At 40.3% G+C, this 25,277-nt stretch overlaps 1 protein-coding gene across 1 annotated transcript in view; it reads right to left on the bottom strand.

Annotated features, from left to right (window-relative positions):
• LOC127956073 (membrane-spanning 4-domains subfamily A member 4A-like) overlaps positions 1-6,598 on the bottom strand; it is a 33,923-nt gene extending 27,325 nt beyond the window's left edge. Inside the window, exon 1 of the mRNA XM_052553850.1 lies at positions 6,537-6,598. The gene's annotated coding sequence lies outside the window, so the exon portion shown is untranslated. The remainder of the gene's footprint in view (positions 1-6,536) is intronic.
• Between the last annotated feature and the right edge of the window lie 18,679 nt (positions 6,599-25,277).

Genomic DNA, 25,277 nt, shown 5'->3' with positions numbered 1-25,277 from the left:
TGTTAGTTAATGTATTAATTAACATGAACAAACAATGAATAATACATTTATTACTGTATTTATTCATCTTCGTTAATGTTAGTTAATGAAAATGCAGTTATTCATTGTTAGTTCATGGTAATTCACAGTGCATTAATTAATGTTAACAAGCACAACCTTTGATTTAAATAATGCATTAGTAAATGTTGAAATTAACATGAACTGAGACTTATAAATGCTGTAGAAGGATTGTTCTTGCTTAGTTCATGTTAACGAAAGTAGTTAACTAACATTAACTAATGGAACCTTATTCTAAAGTGTTACCGAAATTTATTTTTTCTTTTTAATGCATTATCGAGTATAATATTACCCAAATTTTATTAGTAATGTGTTATATAACTGCATTGGAGCAAAAAGTATTCCAACACTAGAAATGGCCAACTGTCCAAGTAAAAGAGGTATTTTTGTTTATTTTAATCAATTAAATTCCTAAATAAAATATTAATTTAACCCCCCCCCCCCCCCCCCCCAAATTACATACTGTTACCAAAGAATTGTATTTTTAATAAATGCTGATTTTAACTTTTTATTAATCTAAGAATCCGGAAAAAGTAACACAGGATTCAAAAATAAAATATAAATAAAATATATTCCATCCAAAGTTGCAAATTTAACTTATACGCAAAATTAGAATATCGCACAAAACATTTGCAAATAAACATTATTTCCGTCCAGCGAGTCAAAGAAAACAAAGAAAACTGGGACTATACATCACTAAGAAAAGTAGGAAAAGCTGCTGAATGTAATAATTTTCATATATGCTAAATTACTTGCACCTCAGAACGAGCAGATGAAACACAATGAATGCGATTATTGCTTTCAGAGGTGGATGCTGCTGTTTGGGAACACAGTCATTTAACAGTTCTGGGAGGCAATCATACAGAAATACTTTGATGACTGACTTTGCTCAAACATTTCCGAGTGACCGTAACAACATTTCAGATGCTGTGGAATGAGATCAGTCTGCTGGTTAGTCACGATTTACCATCTAATAGCGTAAAGTCACAACTTTTCTGATCTGCGCGTCACTAAAGCCCACCCTTTACATGCCTCTTTGGAACAATGTCACGCAACCCCATAATAAATCAACAAAGACGAACGAACATGATAAAAGCAACCATTTGTTTTTCATGTTTTGTTAAATATTTAAAACCAAAAGCATTGATGTTTTTCAATAAGTGATCGATTGATCATAATATATCAATATATGAATTCTCAAGAGGATTTTACTAAATAAATACACAACTGGGATAGCCTGAACGAGAAGCTGACGTCTGATTTCTTCAACCGGCCGTATTTACCATGTTTACTATGGTAATGGCTAGCGTGCATAGCCTTTTGCATTTATGATCAATATTTCTGCCATCTAGAGAGATCTTAATCAACGGGATCTTAAACAGAAGTTATTTCAAACACTCGATGTTATCTGAATGTGAGTTTTGAACTAAAATTATTTTAAAATTCTTTAATCCTGGTGTTACAGCAGTTAACTTAAAAAAGTGCAAAAGTGAAAGTGACCCATACTTGGAATTCGTGCTCTGCATTTAACCCATCCAAAGTGCACACACACAGCGGTGAACACACACACGGAGCAGTGGGCAGCTATTTATGCTGAAGCACCTGGGGAGCAGTCTTACCTTGCTCAAGGTCACCAAAGTTGTGCTATTGAGGGTGGAAGAGAGTGCTGTACATTCACTCCCCCCACCTACAATCCCTGCCGGCCTGAGAATTGAACTAGCAACCTTTGGATTACAAGTCTGAATCTTTAACCATTAGGCCACAACTACCCCCATTTATGAAATTATATGCAGCACTGAAGCTTTTCAAATGTGGAGAAACTCTGCCTTTGTTCATAACCACTCCTCTAGACTGACCCTGGCATGCACTAGCACACCCACTTTTGACCCGACAGTGAAAACGCAGCTATTGTTTCCATCAGCTGGTTCCATTTATCAACACTGTCTGTATGCTGTGTAAAAAAGACTTGTATACTCTGAAAACAACCCCAACATTAACAAGAAGCAAGACAGAATGAGTGAAGGAGACATTAACCTCTGACAGTAGGTGGCACTTATGTAACAGCAGAAATACAGAGGTTTCCAGGGGTAAACACAACAGGTTAGGCTATTTTTGGTTTCTGATATAAAGAAAGTCAGTCAAATAGAATTTACATGTTTTTAAATAGCTCTAAAGATTTTTTTTTGTTTTTGGTCGCTATGGGGAAATGCCTTCAGCATGACCGGTGTCTGAAGAAAACAACTAAACATGGCAAAAACTCTGGCTGACGACAGATTATGACATCAATGCTGACACAACCACAGTATAAAAGGGCGCTGAGAAAACACATCATCCTCTTCTTCATCTTTACTGCCGTATGTGTAAACTGCTAAACATGACTGGGAGGGTGTGCTCTCTCGTCAGAGGCTTTGCTCAGATACTCGCATTTACATGCAACTAGTGTTGTGTGGCCAAACATGTTCTCGAGGGAAGAATACATGATGCATGTTCTTTATTTCTGAATAAATGTTTAGTTTGGATCTTGTGGAGATGAAGAGATGGCGCCGCCGAGTCCGGTCGCCGTCCAGGTCGCTCCGCTTGGAATATGTTTTTATTTATTTTACCTACTTTTGCTTTCTCTTTTTACACACATTACCTCTGCACTGATCATATACGACAAAGAAACACTTTTGGACATTGGACACCGCTTCACTGACCTGTTTCAGGACACTTTATCCTCCAACCCATCGTGGCCATCTGAGATTCTCCGGAACGCCGAGATGAACAATGGCCACCTGAATAACCACCTGACGCAACGGATCAAGAAACACAGTGGGAAATATGCTGGGATTCGCAACAGACTAAGGAAAAGAGCACACAGCCCTCCTTTACCGAGCATTCTGCTCGCCAATGTCCAGTCTCTGGAGAATAAGATGGACGATCTTAGAGCCAGAAAACGTTTCCAATGGGACATTAGGGACTGTAACATCCTTTGTTTTTCTGAAACGTGGCTCATGCCCTTGGTCCCGGACGTCTGAAAACTACTCTGTTTTACGGATGGACAGGACAGCCGAGGCCAGCAAATCCAAAGGCGTGAGGAGTGTGTTTCATGATTAACAAGCAATGGTGTGACCCCAGGAATATCTCCACTGCAGAGAGTTGTGCGCTTAGCTGAGCGCATTTCAGGGTCTGCTCTCCCCTCTCTGCAGGACATCTACCTCAAACGCAGCAGAAACAGAGCTGCTAAAATCATCAAAGACTCCACCCACCCCAGTAACCATCTTTTCACTTTGCTGCCATCTGGTAAGCGCTTCCTTAGCCTGATGGCAAAAACCAAGAGACTCAGGAGGAGTTTCTTCCCCCAGACCATCAGGCTCTTAAACTCTAAACCAGCCTCTTAACATCTTCATGCCTCCACTTTATGTACACTTTATCAGTAAGATATTCATCATTCACTTCCTCACATTGACACACTGACAGTGTCACCCTGTTTGCGCATTTGCTTCTTGTACATTCCTGTGTGTCTTAATATTAAAGACTACAGTATAATGCACATATGCACATTGTACATCCCTGTATATCTTATATTTAAGACTACAGTTTACTTTCATGCACATTATTTTGCGTTCTATATTTAATTCTACAATACACATCTTTTTTTATATTTTATTCTTATATTTTTATCGTTTACTTTTATTTCATTCTTACATACCTATATTTATGTATATTTTCATCTGTGTTGTTTTTTTTATAATTGCACTGTCCATGGAGCGGACCTGACTCACATTTCACTGCTGGTTATATATGCTATATATCATTTTGTATGTGACGAATAAAAATCTTGAATCTTGAATCTTGTGATTAAAGTATATTTCAGATATATCCCTATGAGTTAATTAATTATTTTAATATCATTAACAGTAACTGTTATAATAATATTCAATTATATTACACGAGATTAATATTTTTAAATGCTTAATGTACCTTAACGTATCAATATAACGTGCATACTTATATAAATGATGATGTTTTATGTGTTATAAAAGTAAATTCCCCTTGGCGCTACTCTGTTAAGAAAGTAACCCCTGTCCCTCACTTCCAGTTCTGTGGCTGTGGTGATATGCCACTCCAGGAGCCCCATCATGCACCTCTCCTCTCACGTGAGTTATCCTCTCACTATGAGAGTCCATGGTAGAGTTGGTACTTAGTGCTTGTCTTTGTGTTTGGCATTCACTCCCCTTAGCATGGCAGCAAGAGTATTTCATTTCCACATGACAACTGTAAGAGGACGTGGTTTGAGTTCCCTCAGAAGGGAACTTCTCAGGTTATGCATGTAACCATGCTTCCCTGAGAGGGGAATGAGACACCGTTTCCCCTTTTTCTTGCCATGCCTCAGATTCAAGCTTCAGACAAAGCAGAAGATGTTATATTTGAGTCTCTTTATCCTGCTGTTGCACTGGTAGTGACATCATAAGTGTTATTGCCGTGTTAGATGTTTGCTTCAGACACAGATCATGCTGAAGGGGTTCCTCATAGCTATTACAAAGGGTTGCCGTGTCTCATTCCCTTCTCAGGGAACCATGGTTATATGAAGGGCTTGACATTTACTCTTTTGTGGCTACTGGTTTTCCAATTTTAATAGCCATTCAAGATTTTCACTGGCCACAATTTTGTTGATGGGAAATAACGTTTTCTATGACTTAATAGGCTAATGCATATAAAAAGGGCATTAATTAAAAGCCATTTTTCCTTACACATGTTAATGCATGTATCATCTTTCATATTACACTTCTTTCATTTCATTAATCATTTTACGTAATAAAATATGACAATATAGGGCTGTTTTAAAATAGCTTTTTATATACAAATATAAAGTGTTGGGGGAAAAAAGCAAAAATAAACTACTATGAAAGTAAACTGCCATCAAACGATTCATTCAGACAGCTGATTCATTCAGGAATGAAGCAAGTGGCTGTCTTTATAAAAGGAGAACTGAATCATTGACAAAATTCAAAAACGCAAATCATTCAGTAAGAAAACAGAGATGCACACCTATTTTCTGTCATCTTTGTGTGGAACTATTTAAATATTGAACTAAAATGCATATTACCTACGTGTTTTAAATATCGTGTAAAATGTCAAATTTGCAGTCATGGTCTTCAGGGAACTCCATTGGTCGTGTCATGTTGCTTAACTAAGCTGTATGTCATAAATATCAAAACAAATGTTTCTTCTCTGTGCAGTTGTGTTCATTTGTTTTAATTATTCTTTGAGATTCTCTCACAGACAGGGTGCTTGAGTTTAACTAGCACAACCTTGTGTTACTGGTGATTATCCATTATCAATCGCCGTTTACACCAAATGTTATAGAGGCAGAATCATTCTCACTGAAATTAAATTTAATGAAATTTAATTAAATTAAATCCACCCACATTTGGCAGGTGTCAGTGTCCTGGTTACATGTATAACCTGAGAGTTATCATCAGTGTTCTCTTTTTATAAATTACACAACCCAATGGTTCTTGAGGTCAGAAAGTCATAAAAATGTTAGAAGCTTGTTGTAAGTGGTATATTATGAAATGCTGCAAATATAATCCTGTGGGACTGTCTGTATCAGTCTTATTTTTCAAAGAGGAAGTAAGCTGTTCTCTGTGAATGTGCTAGATTTCCAGTTTTGCTGCTGTATGACAGGAACAATAAGAAAATGTATTGTAATAAAACCATAAAAAGTGCTTTTAATTAAGACACTGCAGAAAAATTATCTGGTAAAGCCCAAATTATTCTTTCGACTTTGTGATAGTTTTTGTAACTGCCTAGATTGTCAGCGTACTACATCACAAACACGAGGTGAATGTTGAGATAGGAATAATGAAAGTGAGATGTGAACTGCGCATGTGTCAAGCTCATTGAGGTTTGAGTGTTATTTGAAAGTTATGTGATGCAGCTGTGTGCTAAATGTAATGGAATGCAGAATGTGAAGTTTACCCAGCCATAAGAAACAGCATTTTGCAATACCAGGAAGCAAGGGCTGTTTTGTATAGCTACAAATAGCCCTGCTTGCTGGAATGCCACATGTAGAGCGTTTGCACTGCGGGCAACCCGAAATCATGTCCCGGCTCGCTGAGCTTTCCTGATTCTGTCCCTGTCTCTCTCTCCCGCTTCATTTACTGTCCACTCTTCACTGTACTATGTAACATAAATATTAAATAAACAAAATTTTTTTTAAAGACAGAAACATCTTTCACAACTAAAAAAGAAAGGTGAAAATATAAAAATTTACTTCGATGTGAATCATAAAGGATTCAAATTCGCAGAGATGTATATAATAAATACATTGTGATAAATATTAGTTATTCATAAATTGTTCCTGACTCCTTGAGTAAATACCTCACAGTTAACTCGAGTTCAGTAAATGAAACACATGCACACATGTATCTAATATCATGACATTTATATGACAACATGAAATAAATGAAGTATGAGAAGAACAATTGCCTTACCGATTAATAAGACAGAACTTCTAAGCTTTGGTTTACAGCATTCAGAAATGGGGACTTATCACTTTTAGTTTCAGTTTACCTGTGAACCACCTGTAAATCCCCAAATGACAAGCACCATCCCAACTGACAATATATGGCTGTGATTGGCTCAAAACGGATTGAGCGCACCACTCCCCTTCTTTAGTCATCCTATATTTTGTAATACATTTTGAGTGTTCCTTGGAAATAAGTGATTGGATTACAGATAAACACAGTGAATACAGGGTTGTGCAGGAAGATATATATATATATATATTTTTTTTTATCAAACCAAAAATTATTCGGATACCATATAATATAAACAGTGGACTACAAATTGGGACCAAAATTTTCATCTGACCCCGTTAAATAGCCCAGCTTGCTGGAATGCCACAGGTAGAGCGTTTGCACAAATCATGTCACGACTTGTTGAGCTTTCCTGATTCTGTCCCCGTCTCTCTCTTTAACTTCATTGATATAATAATTATTTATTATAATATGATAAACATTGGTTAGACACAAATTGTTCCTGACTCCTCGAGTAAACACTTCACAGTAAACTTGAGTTCAGTAAATGAAAAACATGCACACATATATTAATATCATGGCATTTATATGAACACATGTAATAAATGAGGTATTAAAAGAAAAATGTACTTACCGATTAATAAGGCAAAACTTCTAAGCTTTGGTTTACAGCATTGAGAAATGGGGACTTATCATTTTTAGTTTCAGTTTACCTGTGAACCACCTGTAAATTCCCAACTAACAATAAATGGCTGTGATTGGCTCAAATCGGGTTGAGGGCACCACTCGCCCTTCTTTAATTCAATTCAATTCAAGTTTATTTGTTTATCGTAATGGATTGTAGTGTGGTATAGCCAGTGCAGAGACTGTTAAATTGGGGTAATATGATCATATTTTCTTGACCTGGTAAGGACTCTAGCTGCTGCATTTTGGACTACCTGTAGCTTGTTTATTGAAGAAGCAGAACAACCACCTAGAAGTGCATTACAATAGTCAAGTCTAGAGGTCATGAATGCATGAACTAGCTTTTCTGCATCAGAAACGGGTAACATGTTTCGCAGCTTGGCAGTGTTTCTAAGATGTAAGAATGCAGTTTTTATAACATGGGAAATATGGTTTTCAAAAGACAAGTTGCTGTCTAATATAACACCCAGATTTTGTCACGCTGTCTAGTCTCTGTTTCCCTCGGTGTCGACTAGTGGGCTCACTTCCCCTTAGGCACTTCACCATAGGCACTAGAATTCTTGTCCTGTCATTACAGTAATTGCACTCCTGTTAATTGGAATCCCTGAATAGAGACATCTGCAATTGGATCCCTCACTCTCCCTGTGTCTCTCTGGGTACACGATCGTCACAGAAGGACTCCATCACTGAGATCCAGCGGTATGTCTGTTCATATTTCCACCCCATTCACCGAGCGGGAGAGGAATGGTTTCGAGGGTACCCACCTGGTCGTGTTTCGTGGGACCAGGGGAGGTCACTCAGAAATGAGTGGTCGAGAGGAGGTCCGGCATCAATCTCCACCATGCCCCCCCACTGGCCCAGCATCACTGCCCATGATGGCAGCAGGTCCAGCGACACTGCACATCAGCCCAGCGCCACGAGGCAAGATTGACGCCAGCACAGCGCCACAGCACAAAGTGGTCATCAGCCCAGCGCCACGAGGCAAGATGAGACATTTTTGGATTATTTCTCCATGCTTTCAAAAATTCTAGAGATTCCCAGGAGTGTTCACGTCTGCTGATCCAGAGACTGTTCACGTCACGTCTGCTGAGCCAGCACCACAGTACAAGATGGCCACCAACCCAGCCTCACTGCACAAGGTGGCCGCCAGCCCGGAGCCACTGCAGAGGATGGCAGCTACAGTGGGCTTTCCTGAGTTGAGTCAGGTTCCCGTTGACCCTCCAGAGTTGAGTCAGGTTCCGGTTGACCCTCCAGAGTCGAGTCATATTCCCATTGACCCTCCAGAGTTGAGTCAGGTTTCTGTTGACCCTCCAGAGTTGAGTCAGGTTCCAGTTGACCCTCCAGAGTTGAGTCAGGTTTCTGTTGACCCTCCAGAGTTGAGTCAGGTTTCTGTTGACCCTCCAGAGTTGAGTCAGGTTCCAGTTGACCCTCCAGAGTCGAGTCATATTCCCATTGACCCTCCAGAGTTGAGTCAGGTTTCTGTTGACCCTCCAGAGTTGAGTCAGGTTCCAGTTGACCCTCCAGAGTCGAGTCATATTCCCATTGACCCTCCAGAGTTGAGTCAGGTTTCTGTTGACCCTCCAGAGTTGAGTCAGGTTCCAGTTGACCCTCCAGAGTCGCGTCATGTTCCAGTTGATCCTCCAGAATCAAGTCAGATTCCTGTTGACCTTCCAGAGTCGAGTCAGGTGCCCATTGACTTTCCAGAGTTGAGTCAGGTTCCAGTTGACCCTCCAGAGTTGAGTCAGGTGCTCGTGGACCCTCCAGAGTCAGGGTCAGTCGCCGTTGACCTTCCAGAGTCAAGTCAAGTCACTGGTAATCTTCAAGGACAGAGCCAAGTAACTGGTGATCTTCAAGGACCGAGTCAAGTCACCGGGGTTGTTCATGGGAAAATTCACCATTGATCTTCATGAACAAGGAAACACCATGGGAGTACCAGAGTCTCGTCATTTCTCTGTGGAACTACCAGAGCCTCTCCATGTCTCTGATGAACTATCAGAGCCTCTCCACATCTCTGATGAACTACCAGATTCTCTCCACGTCTCTGATGAACTACCAGAGTCTCTCCTCGCCTCTGCGGAACTTCCAGAGCCTTGTCACGTCTCAGTTGAACTCTCTGAGAACCCGACTGATCCGGTTGTGGCCACAGAGGCTACCCTTTACTTGTTCATGTTTTTTGTTTCAGACTTGCCCAATCAGACTTGTCCTCCTGTTTATTCGGCCACATGGATGTGATGGTCTTCTGCTCCGCCATGGGGGGCGTCGGTTTCGGCCGCACGGATGTGGTGGTCTTCTGCTCTGCCCGGAGAGTGACTCCCTAGGAGTTGCCAGAATTGCTGAGGGCTCAATAGCATATATATATATATATATATATATATATATATATATATATATATATATATATATATATATATATATACAGTCATGTGAAAAACCAAGGATACTCTATTGAATTCTATGGTTTTCTGTATCAGGACATAATCAATAAAATATCTGGTCCTTGGTATCAGGGCCGGTGCTGGGGTTTGCAGGGCCCCAGTGCAAACTGTACCTTTAGCGCAAATGAATAAATAGAACAAAGATACAAATTGTACAATGTTTACGTTTTTTTCACGTTTGTAGGTGTCCAGGTACAGAAACCAAATAATCAAATGTACAATAGCATAGTATAGTTTACACTGTATACATAAAATAAAATAAATAAAATAAAAAATTTCATTAAATAAAAAAACACTGGACACTGGCAGTAGCTTGTAAATTAGATGTGGTCACTTTAAGAGACAATGCATCCAATATAATGATACAATGTTTAAACTGGTGAGTTCTAATTATTTGTTCAGGTGCAGGAGGATGCGAAGGAAACTTGGTTCGGTTTGCAAGTTCTGAGTTCAGTTTTTCCACTTTTTGTGTTTGACTGCTTTAAACTGTTCAGATTTTTTAAATTAGCAAGGCTTAAAAATCATCAACTATCCCGAGCGTTTTTTTAGGCTGGTCTCAGACAGTCAGTTGAAGTCGCCGGGTCTCCCCACAGTCGTGGTCCCCAATAATCATCACTACCTTTCACAGCACTATCGACTTCAGAGCCGTAGCTGGGGTTTGGGGGACCCCGTTGCAGGTTGTAAGGACAGTAAAGATAAACAGCACACCGACAGCAGGTTGTAAATTAAGGCGCAGTCACTTTAAAGGGATCGTATGATGCAATTAAAATTTTTCCTTTCTCTTTGGAGTGTTAAAAGCTCTTGGTGCATAAAGAAGATCTGTGAAGTTGCAAAGACTTAAGTCTCAAATCCAAAGAGATATTGTTTATAAAAGTTAAGACTCTACCACACCTACCTGAAACGGCTCGTTCAACTTTAAGACAATTTGGCGCTTCTGAAAATCAGTTACTGTAAGAATGTTTAAGTATTTGCTATTGACTGTTAAAATGTGGAGTTTTGCGGGTTGTGTATGTGTGTGTGTGTGAGAGAGAGAGAGAGAGAGTGAAGTCAGCTGTTTTAACCATCCCTGGCTTGTGTACTGCAAACACATACAAGCTTCATCACTGTGTCTGTCACGTGACCCTGTTCCCATTTTGGGCGTGAAATCATGGTAAAACTAAAGACATTATTAACTGTCTTTACATTTATTTTGAAAGATGAAGCTCACGATTATGGAATGGGGCGTTACATTTCCAACGAGTGTTTGCGGTGTGCAACCAATCACAATCCACTGGGTCAGATCACCTGATTTACCAAAAGCTCCATATATCGGGCCACCTCATACCATACTGTTCGTTTCTTTTTCTGGAATAACAGATTGACTTTGAGAAAAATGAGCGTGCACTTCCAGACTCATCTTGGGAAGGACCCTGAGCTGTTTCCAGGCTCCACGCTCTCCGTCAGTGGGATCTGCAGGCCGAGATCACCATCATCGCTTGCGTGGTGGATGCATACAAATGGAAATCCTCGCTCTCCTCGCGAGCCGCTTCCTCAACGCTCCCATTTCACATCTTTCAGAATCCAGCGCTGAGGACAACTTAACCACGGGTCGCCTTCAACACGAATTTAAATCCAAGGTATCCAATTAAATCATGCAGATAACAAACAGATATTTCAACTGTATTCAGTATCATTAAAACTGCTGTCATGACAAACATTGAGCCCTCAGCACTTCTGGCAACTCCTAGGTAGTCACTCTCTGTCACACGTGATGTCACGAGAATTCCTGCACAGCATCAAACAGCAGCTCCCTCTAGCAGCAGGCAAGACGTAATTCCACCTGCATTCGCTCAATCTGATCTCTCTTCTCTATGCTCACAGTTTGCTCATAAATCTCCACTCACAAACATCCTTTCATTACGTTTAACAGATAGTTATTTCTTAGTATAAATGAATCATGACTAACCATTTTTGTTTATATTTACTTTCACCAACTGTCTACTAATAGCACGTTCAGACATGCTCACTGTTCTTGCTTCCGCATGGAACAAACAGAAATCAGACAGTCTGGCTAAATGTTTGTCTCGAAGATACATTAAGGTATTTTACTGCTGCAAAAGTTAACCTCATTTAACAATTTGAGCAGTTCTGTCTATTGCGTACATTTTTTAAACTTTATAAACTTTGATTATTAAATTAATGCATAGTGTTTTGATATGCATGTAGACAACTGAGATGCTGAAAGTGGAAAGTGAGAGCTTTGTGAGTCTGCAGAGTGAGCTTGATGTCAGTGATGAGAACAATCAGCAGTGGGTCAGTGATGTCCAGCAATGGGCCACAGGTAATACATTTAAAATGTCCTGTTTTATGTTTTTAATGTAGTAAAATGTTCGCACAGAAGGAAGAATATATCAAATTTGTAATGCACATTTATTTATTTGAGATGTAGTGTCAAGTGCAAAGGATGACTCTGGATTTGAGGGCAGAATTCGAGGCCTTTATTGTCAGCATAAAGCTGAGAAAACATTATCTGTACCATCGGACATGTCAGATTAGATGATGATAAGAAAATATTCACATAAGTTAAGGAATTAAAAAAGGAGTGCTTTATAATAATGTTGATGATTATTAGATAGCAACAAGAGAAAGCACAAAAAAGAAGAGAACTAAAGAACACAAGTCAGCCTTGGCAGCTGCCATGAAGGACTTCAATGAACAGTCAGTCCACAGATGAGCTGCTCACAGCTGATCATTTCCAATGCCCTGACACTAGTTATTAACTTAAAAATATGTTCAGTGTATGTAATTACCATTGTTTGATGTTAATTAAGTCCTCAGTGTAAAATATGCTAATTTAAGACCTTTGTTAATTACAGGTAACGGCAACCTCTCAACCAAGAAGATGTTGCTTTCCCGACTGAAGGAGGAGCAGATCCTAGTGATGGAGCTCAAGCAACACTGGCAGTCATTGAAGGAAGCTGAATGTTCCCTGAGGGATCTCTCTGTTCAAATTCAAAATAACAGTGAGGAGCAATAATAAAATGAAATAACCAATGAATTAAAACTTTTAGGATCGATTTTATTTATTTTATAACATGAACTGCATTACATTTCTACTTTATTATTATATTACTATTACTATTTATTTATTATTATGACTTTTATTATTGACCTAACTTATTATTTAGGAATCTCAGGGCTTACTTATAGTAAATATATTATTATGTAAAAGAGGTTTATCTGACAGCCTTTTGGGGGAAACTGCATTGCATGTAAATATGAAATGAAATTAGTAGTAATCCAGTTACTACCCAGCAATCAACGTTGTATAAAAAATAATATATGAAAAGTATTTAGAATTTCATCTTAGGTATATAGGCTTGTGCCTCAATCCAGAATCTTAATTAAGATTTTATTAATAATGTCTTAGGTTAGGGTTAGGGCTTGCACGTAGGGTTAGAGCTGTCCTGATGTAAGTAACCAAGAAAATTAAAAAAATTCACCCAAAAAGTTGCTCATTTTATCAATGTTTATAAACTTGCAACAATTTACATAATAGCAAGTTGTTGAAAAGACAATATAAATATGACTCAACAGACTTTGTTGTCTATGATGTGAATACAACTATGTATGTTTTACTGCCCTTCCTCCCTAAGGGAAGTTATGCTTAGGGTTAGGATCTCAGTAAAGGGGTAATTTATCACAACATTGCAGGATTTGCTGTGGTTGGAGATTTTAACTCATATTAAAAACAGTTTAATGTTGCAAACTACATGTTGCTGTCATTATTAGGTAAGTAATGTATTCAGTTAAGAAAGCGGTGTTGCTTTGTTGTGAGAAATGACCCCTTCACCGATGTCCTAACCTTAAGCATAACCCTAAGCATAACAACCCAGTTGAGCAGATTTCACAGTTACTTTTTAACAGATTATAATTTAAACATTTATTTGCCCCCATTAAATATCAAACTAAGACGACAGATCACATGTGGGTTTAAGCTGATGCAGCAAAAGATTTGTTGATTACAGTGAAACTTCTTTTCTTCCTTCTTGCTTACAAAAAAATAGTCTGATAATTATTCAAGCATTTGCAGTTTTTCTTGACCAAAGTGCATCTACTCAAATGAAGTGCTTCTCGTAATATTTAGTGTATTGATTGTGCATTAAATTTATACATTTAATCACTTCTGTGTTTCCTGGAAATGGACCCTTAAACTTTTCCGTTATTATCTCACTAGTTGAACTATAATGAGTTTATATAAAATCTATAATAACATACAATGTTATAAGACTGCGAGGGAAGCATGTGACCTGTGAGCATGATGGCATCATAGTGATCTGACTCCGCAAACCCTACTCATTTTCATTTATATATCCACGTTTTTTCACTAATTGCTCGACATTTTGTTTTGTGTTTTGACTTTTGTATCGGCAGTATGTCTTCTCGTCAAAGAAAATCAGCCAGCAAGCAAACGCAGCGTGATCAAGCACATGAGGCAGAAAAGACAGAAAAGCCTGCAATACAGGCTAGTTAATTTTCAGTTGGATCTTTCCAGCTGCTCTAATGGGGTTAGAGAACTGCGTGATTGATATTCCAGTCTGAACAGCCGGGTCGGCAAGTTGGAGAAAAATCATGACAAATCTGCCGCCAGACTGACGACACTGGAGGAAAAGATGGCTGATTTGAAGGACCAGAGCCGCAGGGATAACATTCGTATTATGAATCTCCCAGAAGGCATGAAATACTCGAATATTACGGCATATATCTCGGGATCTTTACCTGTAGGTTTCCTTCACTGAGCGATGCTAAACTGGAGATCATGAGAGTTCAACGCATCGCCCACCCAACAACTCTGGCAGGCCTCACACAGTCATTATGATCAAGGTGGATGGGAAAGACATCAGATTTGCCACAGACTATAGTGCGTTCACTATGAACCAGTGCCGTTCCTTCATGGAGGTAACCAATAAGTCTCAGAAAATGGGCTTTCAAGACCTTTTTCAGCTGAAGTTAACGCGAGGTTTGACTCAGCACATTTTCAAGTCCCCTTTGGAGGTTAAGGACTTTCTGAATGGCTTGGCCTCACAGGAGAATGAGGAGGGGTAAAGTGACATTAGGCTACCTTATACTATCCTAGAGGTTTTCCTCACTTTCTTCATTTGTTTTGTTCCTTTCGGATTGATTTTCCAACGTAAACTGAATGTCACAATCTGCCCTTTACGATAAACACATCTGTAAATTTAGTTGATTAACACTTAATAATGGGTGGGAGGCGGTGGGCACATGTTGTCTGCCGCCTTTCTCGGGGTCACGTGGTTCATAAGTTAATGTTTCATTTGACTTTTCTTTTTTATGTTTCTCTTTATCAATACTTTTTATACTTAGTGGATGTTCTGTTAGAGGGTTATTTGTTGTGTTTGTGGAAATTGGGTGTTCTTATGGTTTGTGGTGACCAGGGTGGGTGGGTATTTCTCCCTTTAGAGCGTATATATGGCTGTGATGCATTCTCTTTATGGCTCTATGTCCAGTTAATTAGTTTTCTTAGATTCTTTATGCTTTCTTTTTATAGTTAATTTATGGCTACAGAAACACTTCACATAGTCACCTGGAACGTAAATGGGCTGAATGATCCCATTAAACGTACTGCATGTTTGGATTACTAGCATAGGCAGCAGGTTGATTTGGCATTTATTCAAGAATCACATTTAAGAAAATCAGATGTTTAGAGGTTTTCTAACAAATTTTATTTTTTAGCCGCCTCATCTTCACTGTATAGTAAATCAAGGGGTACTCTGGTCATGTTAAAACGTAATCTTTCATTTAATATTCTATAAAGATATAGTTGTGAAGAAGGCAGAGTATCATATATTAAAACAGTTATCGCAGGTAAGAATTTTGCATTTTTTTCAATTTATGCTCCTCATCATTAAGGGGAAGTCATGGCCTAATGGTTAGAGAGTCGGACTCCCAATCGAAAGGTTGTGAGTTTGAGTTTCAGGCCAGCAGGAATTGTGGGTGGGGGGAGAACATGTACAGTTCTCTCTCCACCCTCAATACGACGACTTAGGTGCCCTTGAGCAAGGCACTGAACCCCCAACTGCTCCCCGGGCGCCGCTCCATAAATGGCTGCCCACTGCTCCGGGTGTGTGTTCACGGTTTGTGTGTGTTCACTGCTGTGTGTGTGCATTTTGGATGGGTTGAATGTAGAGCACAAATTCTGGGTTATGGTTCACCATACTTAGCTGAATATCACTTCAGTTATTAAAGTGCACAGGACCGACTCAATGACATTTGAGTAGAACTGTTTCAGCAGCTGCTGTGGCAGGTTAAACTTCCTCAGCTGGCGAAGGAAGTACAACCTCTGCTGGGCCTATTTAACAAGTGGAGTCAATGTCATTGTCCCAATTCAGGCTTTGAAAGATGGTGATGCCCAAGTCATCAAAAGTCTCCACTGCAGTCACAGTACCATCCATTATGGTGAGTGGGGGGAGTGCAGGGGGGCTTCTCCTTAAGTCCATTATCATCTTCCCTGTTTTGAGCATGTTAAGCTCCAGGTTATTAAGACTGTACCAGACAGCCAGCTCAATAAACTCTTGTCTGTATTCAGACTTGTCGTCTGCAAACTTCAGTAGTTTGACAGAAGAGTCGGTAGAGGTGCAGTTGTTGGTGTATGGAAAGAAGAGCTATGGGGAGAGGACAGAACCCTGAGGGGCACCAGTGTTGGTGGAGAGGTTGTTGGATGTGAATTTACCAGTTGTCACCCTCTGTTGCCTATCTGTCAGAAAGCTGGTAAACCATTGACAGATAGAGCTAGGACAGAGAACTGGGTTAGTTTGGTCTGGAGTGTTGGGATGATGGTGTTGAAAGCTGAGCTGAAGTCCACAAAGAGGAGCCTCACATAAGTCCCAGTTTTGTCCAGATGTTGCAGAATGAAGTGCAGTCCCGTGTTGACTGCATCATCGATGGACCTGTTTGCTTGGTAAGCAACCTGCAGGAAGTCCAGTAAGGGTCCAGTTATGTCCTTTGGATATCTGGTGACATGTCACATTGTCTGAGCCTGGTGACTTTCTTCTCTTGTTCTTTCTAAATACCTGCCATACATCATCTTCACTGATATAAAAAAAAACTCCAAGTGCAGTTGTGGGGGAAAGTGGGGTTGCAGGAGGTTGTGTGGAGATATCTTATTCGGTAGACGATCTTACTCTGTTCGCTGACCTTTTACCATAGGATTACTTCTATTATAATTCTCCTAGGTTAACTGGCGAGGTGAGGGCCTTACGTCTATTTTTAGTGGCTCTTGTGTATCTTCCTCCAAATCCAAATAAGGATTTTATTAATGAATTTTCTGATTTTGTGTGTAGGCTGATTACACAATTCGATAGTTTTAATTATTGGGTACTTAATGTACAACTGTGCTGTGGGCAGGATGTGGTTTCCAGAGAGTTTGTAAATATGATTGACTCTTTTGATCTGATACAGTGGGTCCAAGGGCTAACTTATAAGTTGGGCCATACATTGGATCTTGTTTACCCAGCAAATCTCTCGAAATCCTGCAAAGCAGAAATGGTGCCAGAATTAATCAACATCTATTGCCTATCTTCACTTAAGGCATGGCACTTGTTGCATGAGGGGAAGCACACACTAATTAGCCGGACCTTACACGCTCTGGGCGAGAAAGGACAGTAGATGAATCCAGCAAGACCAAAGTCGGCGGATTGTGCATTTATGTTAACAATGCTTGGTGTTTCATCAATGTCATTGTTGGGTGACACTAACCTAGAGTTTCTTATGGTTAAAGGTCCCATGACATGGATTATTTTGTTTATTTAAAAGCTTTTTTAATGTTTCCTGAGGTGTACTTATATTGTTAGTATGATTTTTACATTTAAAATTTAGAAATAGAAGGCATTTTTATATCATGAATTAAGCACTCTGGTTTGAATGCTCTGTTTGAAAAGGGGGGTGTCTGCTGTGAGACTCTGTCAACTGTTGTGATTGGCTGACATCTTTGCATTCAAACTGCATATTACATGTGGAACCCCTCTCAAATGACTTTTACTGTATTTTTTTTTTTACTATTACATCTGTCGAGGTTAACAAATCGTGCAAGTGTTGATTATAGCATAATTGTTTTATCTTTTCCCATCACATGAAAGGCTGCAGTGATGAGCATTGAGTAGACAGAGTCTGATTATCGCGGGAATGCAGTGATCGCATAATTTTTCTCATCTCGCATTTTCTCTCACAAGATGCTTTCACCACGACTAACAGCAAACACAATATCGACATGAATACAGTAAGAGCTCCGTTGTGCAGCATAACAGCGTAATTCATTATAACGGCAGTTTGGGTAAGTGTGCAGATATACTCGCGATGTGTGATTGACAGCTCCAAACAATATAATGGGAGAGTTCTTTGATCGCTCTCTATAGTTAAATCACAATTTAAATAAAAGATTTGTTTCAGTTGATCGTTTAGTCACTGGCTTGATTGACCAGGTTAGGTTCATAGAGTAAGTTATCATGGTAACTGACTCTTGAGTATAAGTTAGCTCTCTTCCAGAAACAGGCTTGACAAACCTCCCATTCTGAAACCGAAAACCTAGAGTTTCCCTCATTTCAGGGTTAACATACTCAGAGTATTCACTTAACCTCCTTAGTGAAACAGGCAAGTGAAATTTTCTTATCATGTGACTTTTAAGTGTAAACATTTTTAACTGCCAAGGGATTTCCACAATTATTACTGCATCCTATATTCCACCGGATGCTAATGCCAAGCTTGCTATGAATGATGCGGCCATTAGTAAACAACAAACAGCTCACCCAGAGACTGCTTTTATTGTCAAAGGTGAATTTAATCAGTCCAACTTAAAGACAGTGCTCCCCAAATTCCATCGACATATTTCCTTCCACACTAGGAGACAAAATTTTGGATCATGTTTACACAAACATTGATGGAGCTTACATTGCGACCACCCTCTCCCACCTCGGTCAGTCTGATCACCTTTCATTGTTTCTCAGCCCTGAGTATTCACCCCTCATCAACCGTGTGAAGCCTTCAGTGAGGACCATCAAATTGTGGCCAACTGAAGCAGACTCTTCACTTCAGGAAAGGTTTCAATACACGGTCTGGAGTATTTTTGCTCCTCAGGCTGCCTGTGACATCTCATGCGGGTTTACATCTATACCTCCTGTGTTATAAAAGGAATGGATCACAACTCACCATAATCAGAACCATGGATGAACAAGGAGGTGCAACTCCTGCTGAAAGCCCGCAACACTGCCTTCAGGTCAGATGCCTTCAGGTCACACTTAGGCATACAGCAAATCGAGGACTAACCAGAGGAGGAGCACTAAAAAGGCCAAGTTCTGCCACTAGCTAAAGGTAGAGGAAAACTTTCCAAACTCTGACCCCTGATGCATGTGGTAGGTCATCCAGGTCATAATGACTACAAGCCATGCAACTCCACTCCATCGGTCACACACGTCTCCTTCCTTAATGAGCTAAATGACTTTTATCCTAGCTTCAACAATGACTGCAAGGAGACGGCCACTCTCAGCAGACCACCAACCCCTCAAACTCACCTCCACAGAAGTCCACACTGCATTGAACCGGATCAACGCACGCAAGGCTGCTAGCATGGACAGCATTCCTGAACATGTGCTTAGAGCATGTGCAGAACAGCTTGCAGGGGTCTTCACAGACATGTTCAACCTGTCCCTCACCCAAGCAACTGTGCCAACAAGCTTTAAGTCCTCATCCATTGTCCCAGTGCCAAAACAATCCTCCCTGACATGCCTGAATAATACTACCCCATAGCACTCCTATTGTAATGAAGTGCTTTGAGTGACTGGTCAATGACTGCCTCCCACCCACAGTGGACCCACACCAATTTGCGTACTGTAGCAATAGGAGCACAGAGGATGCTGTATACACAGTGCTGCACACTTGGACAATAACAAAACATATGCACGGATGTTGTTTGTTGACTTCAGCTCAGCATTGAACTGTCATTCTTTCCAAGCTGACCACAAAACTTGGAGACCTGGACATTAACGCCTCCCGCTGCAACTGGATTATGGACTTTCCGGCCAACAGACATCAGCATGTTAGGTCAGGCCACACCTGCTCCAACACCATCACACTGAACACCGAAATACCACAGGGCTGTGTGCAGAGCCCATTCCTCTACTCCCTCTACACCCACGACTGCAAGCCTGTGCATGGATCCAACTCCATCAATTTTGCAGATGGCAATAAATGTGCTTATAGGGAAGAAGTACAGCACCTGGCCCTCAACAACAGCCTGCTCCTCGACACCAGTAAAACAAAGGAGGTCATTGTGGACTTTAGGAAGAAGAAAGGAAGGAGGCTTTATATGATCAGGAACAGTTTTTATATGATTTCAGAATTATTTGAATCCATAGTTAGATCCTACTTGCTGAAGGCGGCAACCACATTGACTTTTGGGCAGACAAAGACACTGAAGAGGGATTTCAGGAGCCTTATCAAAACGGTGCACAACACAACGCCCACAACGACGATCATCGTTTCAAGACCACTGCCCACGTATCGACGAAGACACAAAAGGTTCTGTAGAATTTTTGCTTTAAATTAATAGTTATTGGCATGGTGTAAAGAACAGAAACTGCTATTTGGTGTCCTAGGCTTGTTCACGCCGATGGCCTGTATTTTGATCATTATAAATGACAACTAAGGAAAATCACAAACTCAGTATCTTAGAAAATGTTAATATTACTTAAGACCAATACAAAGGAAGGATTTTTAGAAACCTTGGCCAACTGAAAATGAAGCAATACTTAGCAAGGAGAAAACACACAGACTCTTGTTAAAACAGGAAGTGAATGTAAAAGCAGAGAACAGATCCCGCTGTGCTTAACGACTGTGCTTAAACTAGCATTTTTTTTCTAACCTATGGCCATAAATGCTTTTGTGTAATTTGCCCGCTGACTAAGCATTTAAAGAATTTAGGGGAAGCATTTAAATAATCCTTTGAATGCACTTGAAGAGTGCAGAAATTAATTGTTATAATTGAATTAAATCAAATTTAATTTTGAATTGAATCATTCAAAATTTGCTAAAAAAAAATTTCTTGAAATCGAATCGAAAACCTATGAATCGTGAATCAAATTGAAACCTACCCAAAGATTCACAGTCCTTCTATACAGGTATTTAAGGCCAGGCTCTAAGATGGTTTAGATCCTAGCTGTCTGATCGCAACCATTTTGTTTATTTAAATGGGGAGTCATTTCATTTATCACCAGTAAAATATGGAGTGCCACAAGGATCTTTCCTAGGTCCTCTGCTATTTTCAGTAGGGAGAAGGGAGAATCCAAGAATGAGAAACAGAACAAGGTAGGCAAAGGTCATTCACACAATAGTCAAGACAATAGGGGTAAACGTTCAGTAAGGCAGGAGAACTGGCAATACTTCGCAAGGAGCAAACACACAGACTCTTGTTAAAACAAGAAATGAATGTAGAAGCAAAGGGAGCAGTACACAGTCAGTACTCAGGAGAGGGCTCCCTCTGTTGGTGTGGCGTTGCAGACCCCCCCCCCCCCCTCATTAATCTGCTTTAAGATCTTAAATGGGCCTACATACCTTGGGGTGAGCTTCCTGCTTGGTAGTCACAGCTTGAGGTCCCATGTAGAGGGCCAGACCCTCTGTCCGGGTTGGTAGGGAGAATGTGGGCAACGCCGCCTATTGGCCTGAATCTCCTGGTTCCTGATCGCCCTCTGTAGACATACATGAGCACTGTCCCACACCCTCTCACTGTGATTATTCTATTCATCTACTGCGGGTACTGCTGATGGTTCTCTTGACCATGGAAACATAGGGGGTTGTTATCCAAGCACACACTGAAATGGGGTGAGACCAGTCAAAGAATGCCTTAATGAGTTCTGCGCATATTCAACCCATTGTAGAAACTCTGACCAACGATGCTGTTCATGACTACAGTATGACCGTAGATACCTGCCAATTTCCTGGATCAGTCTTTCTACTTGTCCGTTGGACTGAGGATGATATCCAAATGTTAGACTGACATTGATGTCCAGATGTCTGCAAAAGGCTTTGCAAACTTGAAGTGAACTGTGTTCCTCTGTCAGACACAATGTCTTCAGGTATGCCATAAACTCTGAAAATGTGATGGAACAAGGCTAACACAGTTTCCATGGCCGTGGGGAGGGCTTTCATTGGAATGAGACGGCAGGCTTTTGAGAAGCTATCAATAATAACTAGAATTGTAGTGAATTCATTATACATAGGTAGATAAGTGTCAAAATCTTATGAAAGGTGTGACCAAGTGTGTTGGGGAATGGGCAAAGACTGTACCAAACCAGAGGGTAAGTCCTTTGGTGTTTCGAACTGGGCACAGGCCGAGCAAGACTTGACATAGTTAGCCAAGTCATTAATCATTGATAGCCACCAGAATGAGTTCTGTGTGAGATGGAGAGTTCTTGAGATACCTGGGTGGCCAGAGCAAAGTGATGTGTGGACCCATTGCATGACTCTAAACCAAAGATTTCCAGGTACATAGTGCTTGTTGGGGGGACAACCCTATGGTGCGGGTTCATTCTGTTGCTCTCTTTGAATTTCATCCATCAGGTCCCATGAAATGGGTGCAATGATTATTTATGGGGGTAAAATGGATTCTGGCTGGGATTCTGTTCACGGATGATTATGTTGTCTGGAAAGTGCATCGCCCTTACTGTTTTTACTGCCTGGTCTGTATGTGACTGTAAACTGGAATCTAGTAAAGAATAGCACCCAGCGGGCTTGATGAGAGTTCAATTTCATGACATTATTGATGTACTCATGATGTTATGGTCCATGATTGGCTGGAGGGTTCCACTCACCCTTTCCAGGTAATGTCTCCATTCTTCAATGGCAGCCTTCATGGATAAGAGTTCCTTGTTGCCGACATCATAGTTGCATTCTGCATCAGTAAGTTTTCTTGAAGTAGGCACACAGGTATAGAGCTTCCCTGGCTGTCTGTGGTGTTGAGAGAGCACTGCACCAATTCCTCTATCTGAAGCATCAACTTCTATGACAAATGGCAGGTTGGGATCAGGATGCTTAAGAATGGGTGTGGTAGTGAAACTTTCTTTGAATTTGGTGAAGGGTAGAGTGGTACTTTAAGACCGTTGTAACTTTAAAGGGGGGTGAAATGCTATTTCATGCATACTGAGTTTTTTTTTACACTGTTAAAAAGTTGGATTCCCATGCTAAACATGGACAAAGTCACAAGTTTCGGAATTCTTTTTTCGAGTATGGCTCTGTGCGACGTTAGATGGAGCGGAATTTCCTTATATGGGTCCTGAGGGCACGTTTGCCGGAAGAGCGTGTGCTCCCGTATAGCAGAGCAATGAGAGGCTGAGCACAGACAATCACTGATCAGAGCGAGAGCGTCGCGAAAAGTTACAAAAGGAGTGTGTTTTTGGTTGCCAGGGCAAGACAACCCTGCACAGATTACCAAAGAAAAAACAGTATTAAGGGACCAGTGGATGGAGTTTATTTTTACAGAGCATCAACGGAGTTGTGCAAGTGTTTGTTCCCCGCATTTCTAAAAGGCTTGTTTTACAAACAAAGCCCAGTTTGACGACGGATTTGCGTATCATTTATTTCTTAAGGATGATGCAGTCCCAACGAAAAAGGGTCACGATCGTGTGTTGGAACCACAGGCGGTGAGTAAAACTGCTTAAAATATCTCTGCCTCCTTGTTAGTGTGTCCGCTTCCCATCGGAGACCCGGGTTCGAGCCCCGCTCGGAGCGAGTCGTTGCTGCTGCTGCTCTCGTTCAGTTTCAGCCTTCACAGCTGTCACAGCTTCCAAACGCTCTCGACGCAAAAGCCTACTGGCGCTCGTGATTCTTTAGCTCCGCCCACACGTCACGCCTCCAGCCGGTCGTGTTTTTCCGGGAAAAATCGGTACAGACTATCTTTCTCTTATGAATATAATAAAACTAAATACTTTTTGGAGTTATGAAGGATGCAGTACTACTCTATAGGTACTCAAGATTAACAGGAGATTGAGTGAAAACGAGCATTTCACCCCCCCTTTAAAGGTTTACCTTTCAGGTTTATCTAGCAGCTATCGTGCTAAAGTTACAGATAAAACGTCGATAGAAGTTGCCAAATGTGAAGATGCGCTGAAGTTTCTTGATTGTGGTAGTTTGGGGCAATTCAGTGACTGTCATCTGCTGCTTTGTAACCCCTAACTGCATAGGTTCAGGATTGGATGGAACAGTGGGAAGGGCCGTATTGGAAATACGCAATTTCGGGTTAGCTGAAGATACTCTTGTGTCTTGAATTTAGTGGGGTTGCTGCGCATGAGGTAATCAATCCTGATAGCAACATAGTCACATAATCTGAAAATGACTGGTTCTCACCCATTCAGACATTCTGACTGCATTGGAATACAGCCTTGAGTGCGACATCGTTCCAACCGCTCTGAGCTGCACAAGCTCTGAATTCAATTGCGTACTTAGCAGCTGATTGGCTGCCCTGAGAGAGTTGTAAAAGTTGTGACAGGACATCTCTGCCCCCTGCTGGATGCTCAAACATCTCTGAGTTGTTGAAGAAAATAGGCATAAGATTTCTGAAATAAACAGTCTGTCTCTGTCTATCACTTTACAGGTTAACAAAGACGATAACACATTTTTTCCTCATTAGACTCAAAATCTTCCCCTTGGTGTCTGAAAAAGATTTCTACCTGTTGGAGAAATCATCTACATTGCTCAGCTGTGCAATCAAATTTATCGAGTAGAGCAAAATTTACCTTCTTAGGCATGGAGATATTACTTATTGGATCAAAAACAGTACACAGAATCTCGTAGACTGCAGTTTGCAACTAGACGGATGTACTGTTACTTCCTCTACAGTCAAAAATCTGGGTGTTATATTAGACAGCTTAGGGTTAAATTGGCTTAGGCTAAACTAATTAATTTTACTTTATTGGAGCAGCAGCTATGCTTATTAAGTCTCTATTTGTTTCTCTGTTTGCTGGGATTTACACAAGCTCCAGTCTGGATCCAGAACACCTGAGAAGAGATGATGCTGACCCTCAGAGGACCTCAGATAATGCTAACCCTGAATCAACAACAGAACTAAGAAATATTGCTACAAGTGTGATTACATCATATAATAATTGCTGTTAATAGTGTTCATTGTCTGGTTGACTACGGCTTGTATTCATTTTTCAAACAATTCCTGTCATGCACATAAGCTGACAGTCACCACTGATAAGCTACTACTAAATATTGTAGAAACTTTATTTTCTGTGAAGTTCCTTTGCAATGATTTGTATCATAAAAAAGTGCTATGCAAATAAACAGAATTGGAAGTAGTATTTGTTAACTATGAACAATATTTGGAACTCTTTTATGCACTTAATTAACAGATGAATATTTATGTACTGATAACTAACAGCTTTTACATTTGCAATATGCAATTATGTGCAATGTGAATAATCCACAAGGATTTGAAGCTTTTCATATATTAAAAAATGTGACAATATATTTACATGCAGTAAATAATATGAAAGTAAACCTGTTAAATGATTTTTAACAAGACATCTAA

Source organism: Carassius gibelio, chromosome B4 (genome assembly GCF_023724105.1).
Source record: "Carassius gibelio isolate Cgi1373 ecotype wild population from Czech Republic chromosome B4, carGib1.2-hapl.c, whole genome shotgun sequence".
Taxonomy (NCBI): Eukaryota; Metazoa; Chordata; class Actinopteri; order Cypriniformes; family Cyprinidae; genus Carassius; species Carassius gibelio.
The sequence above is the reverse complement of the archived record's forward strand: the minus strand, read 5'-3'. Positions and strand labels throughout refer to the sequence as shown.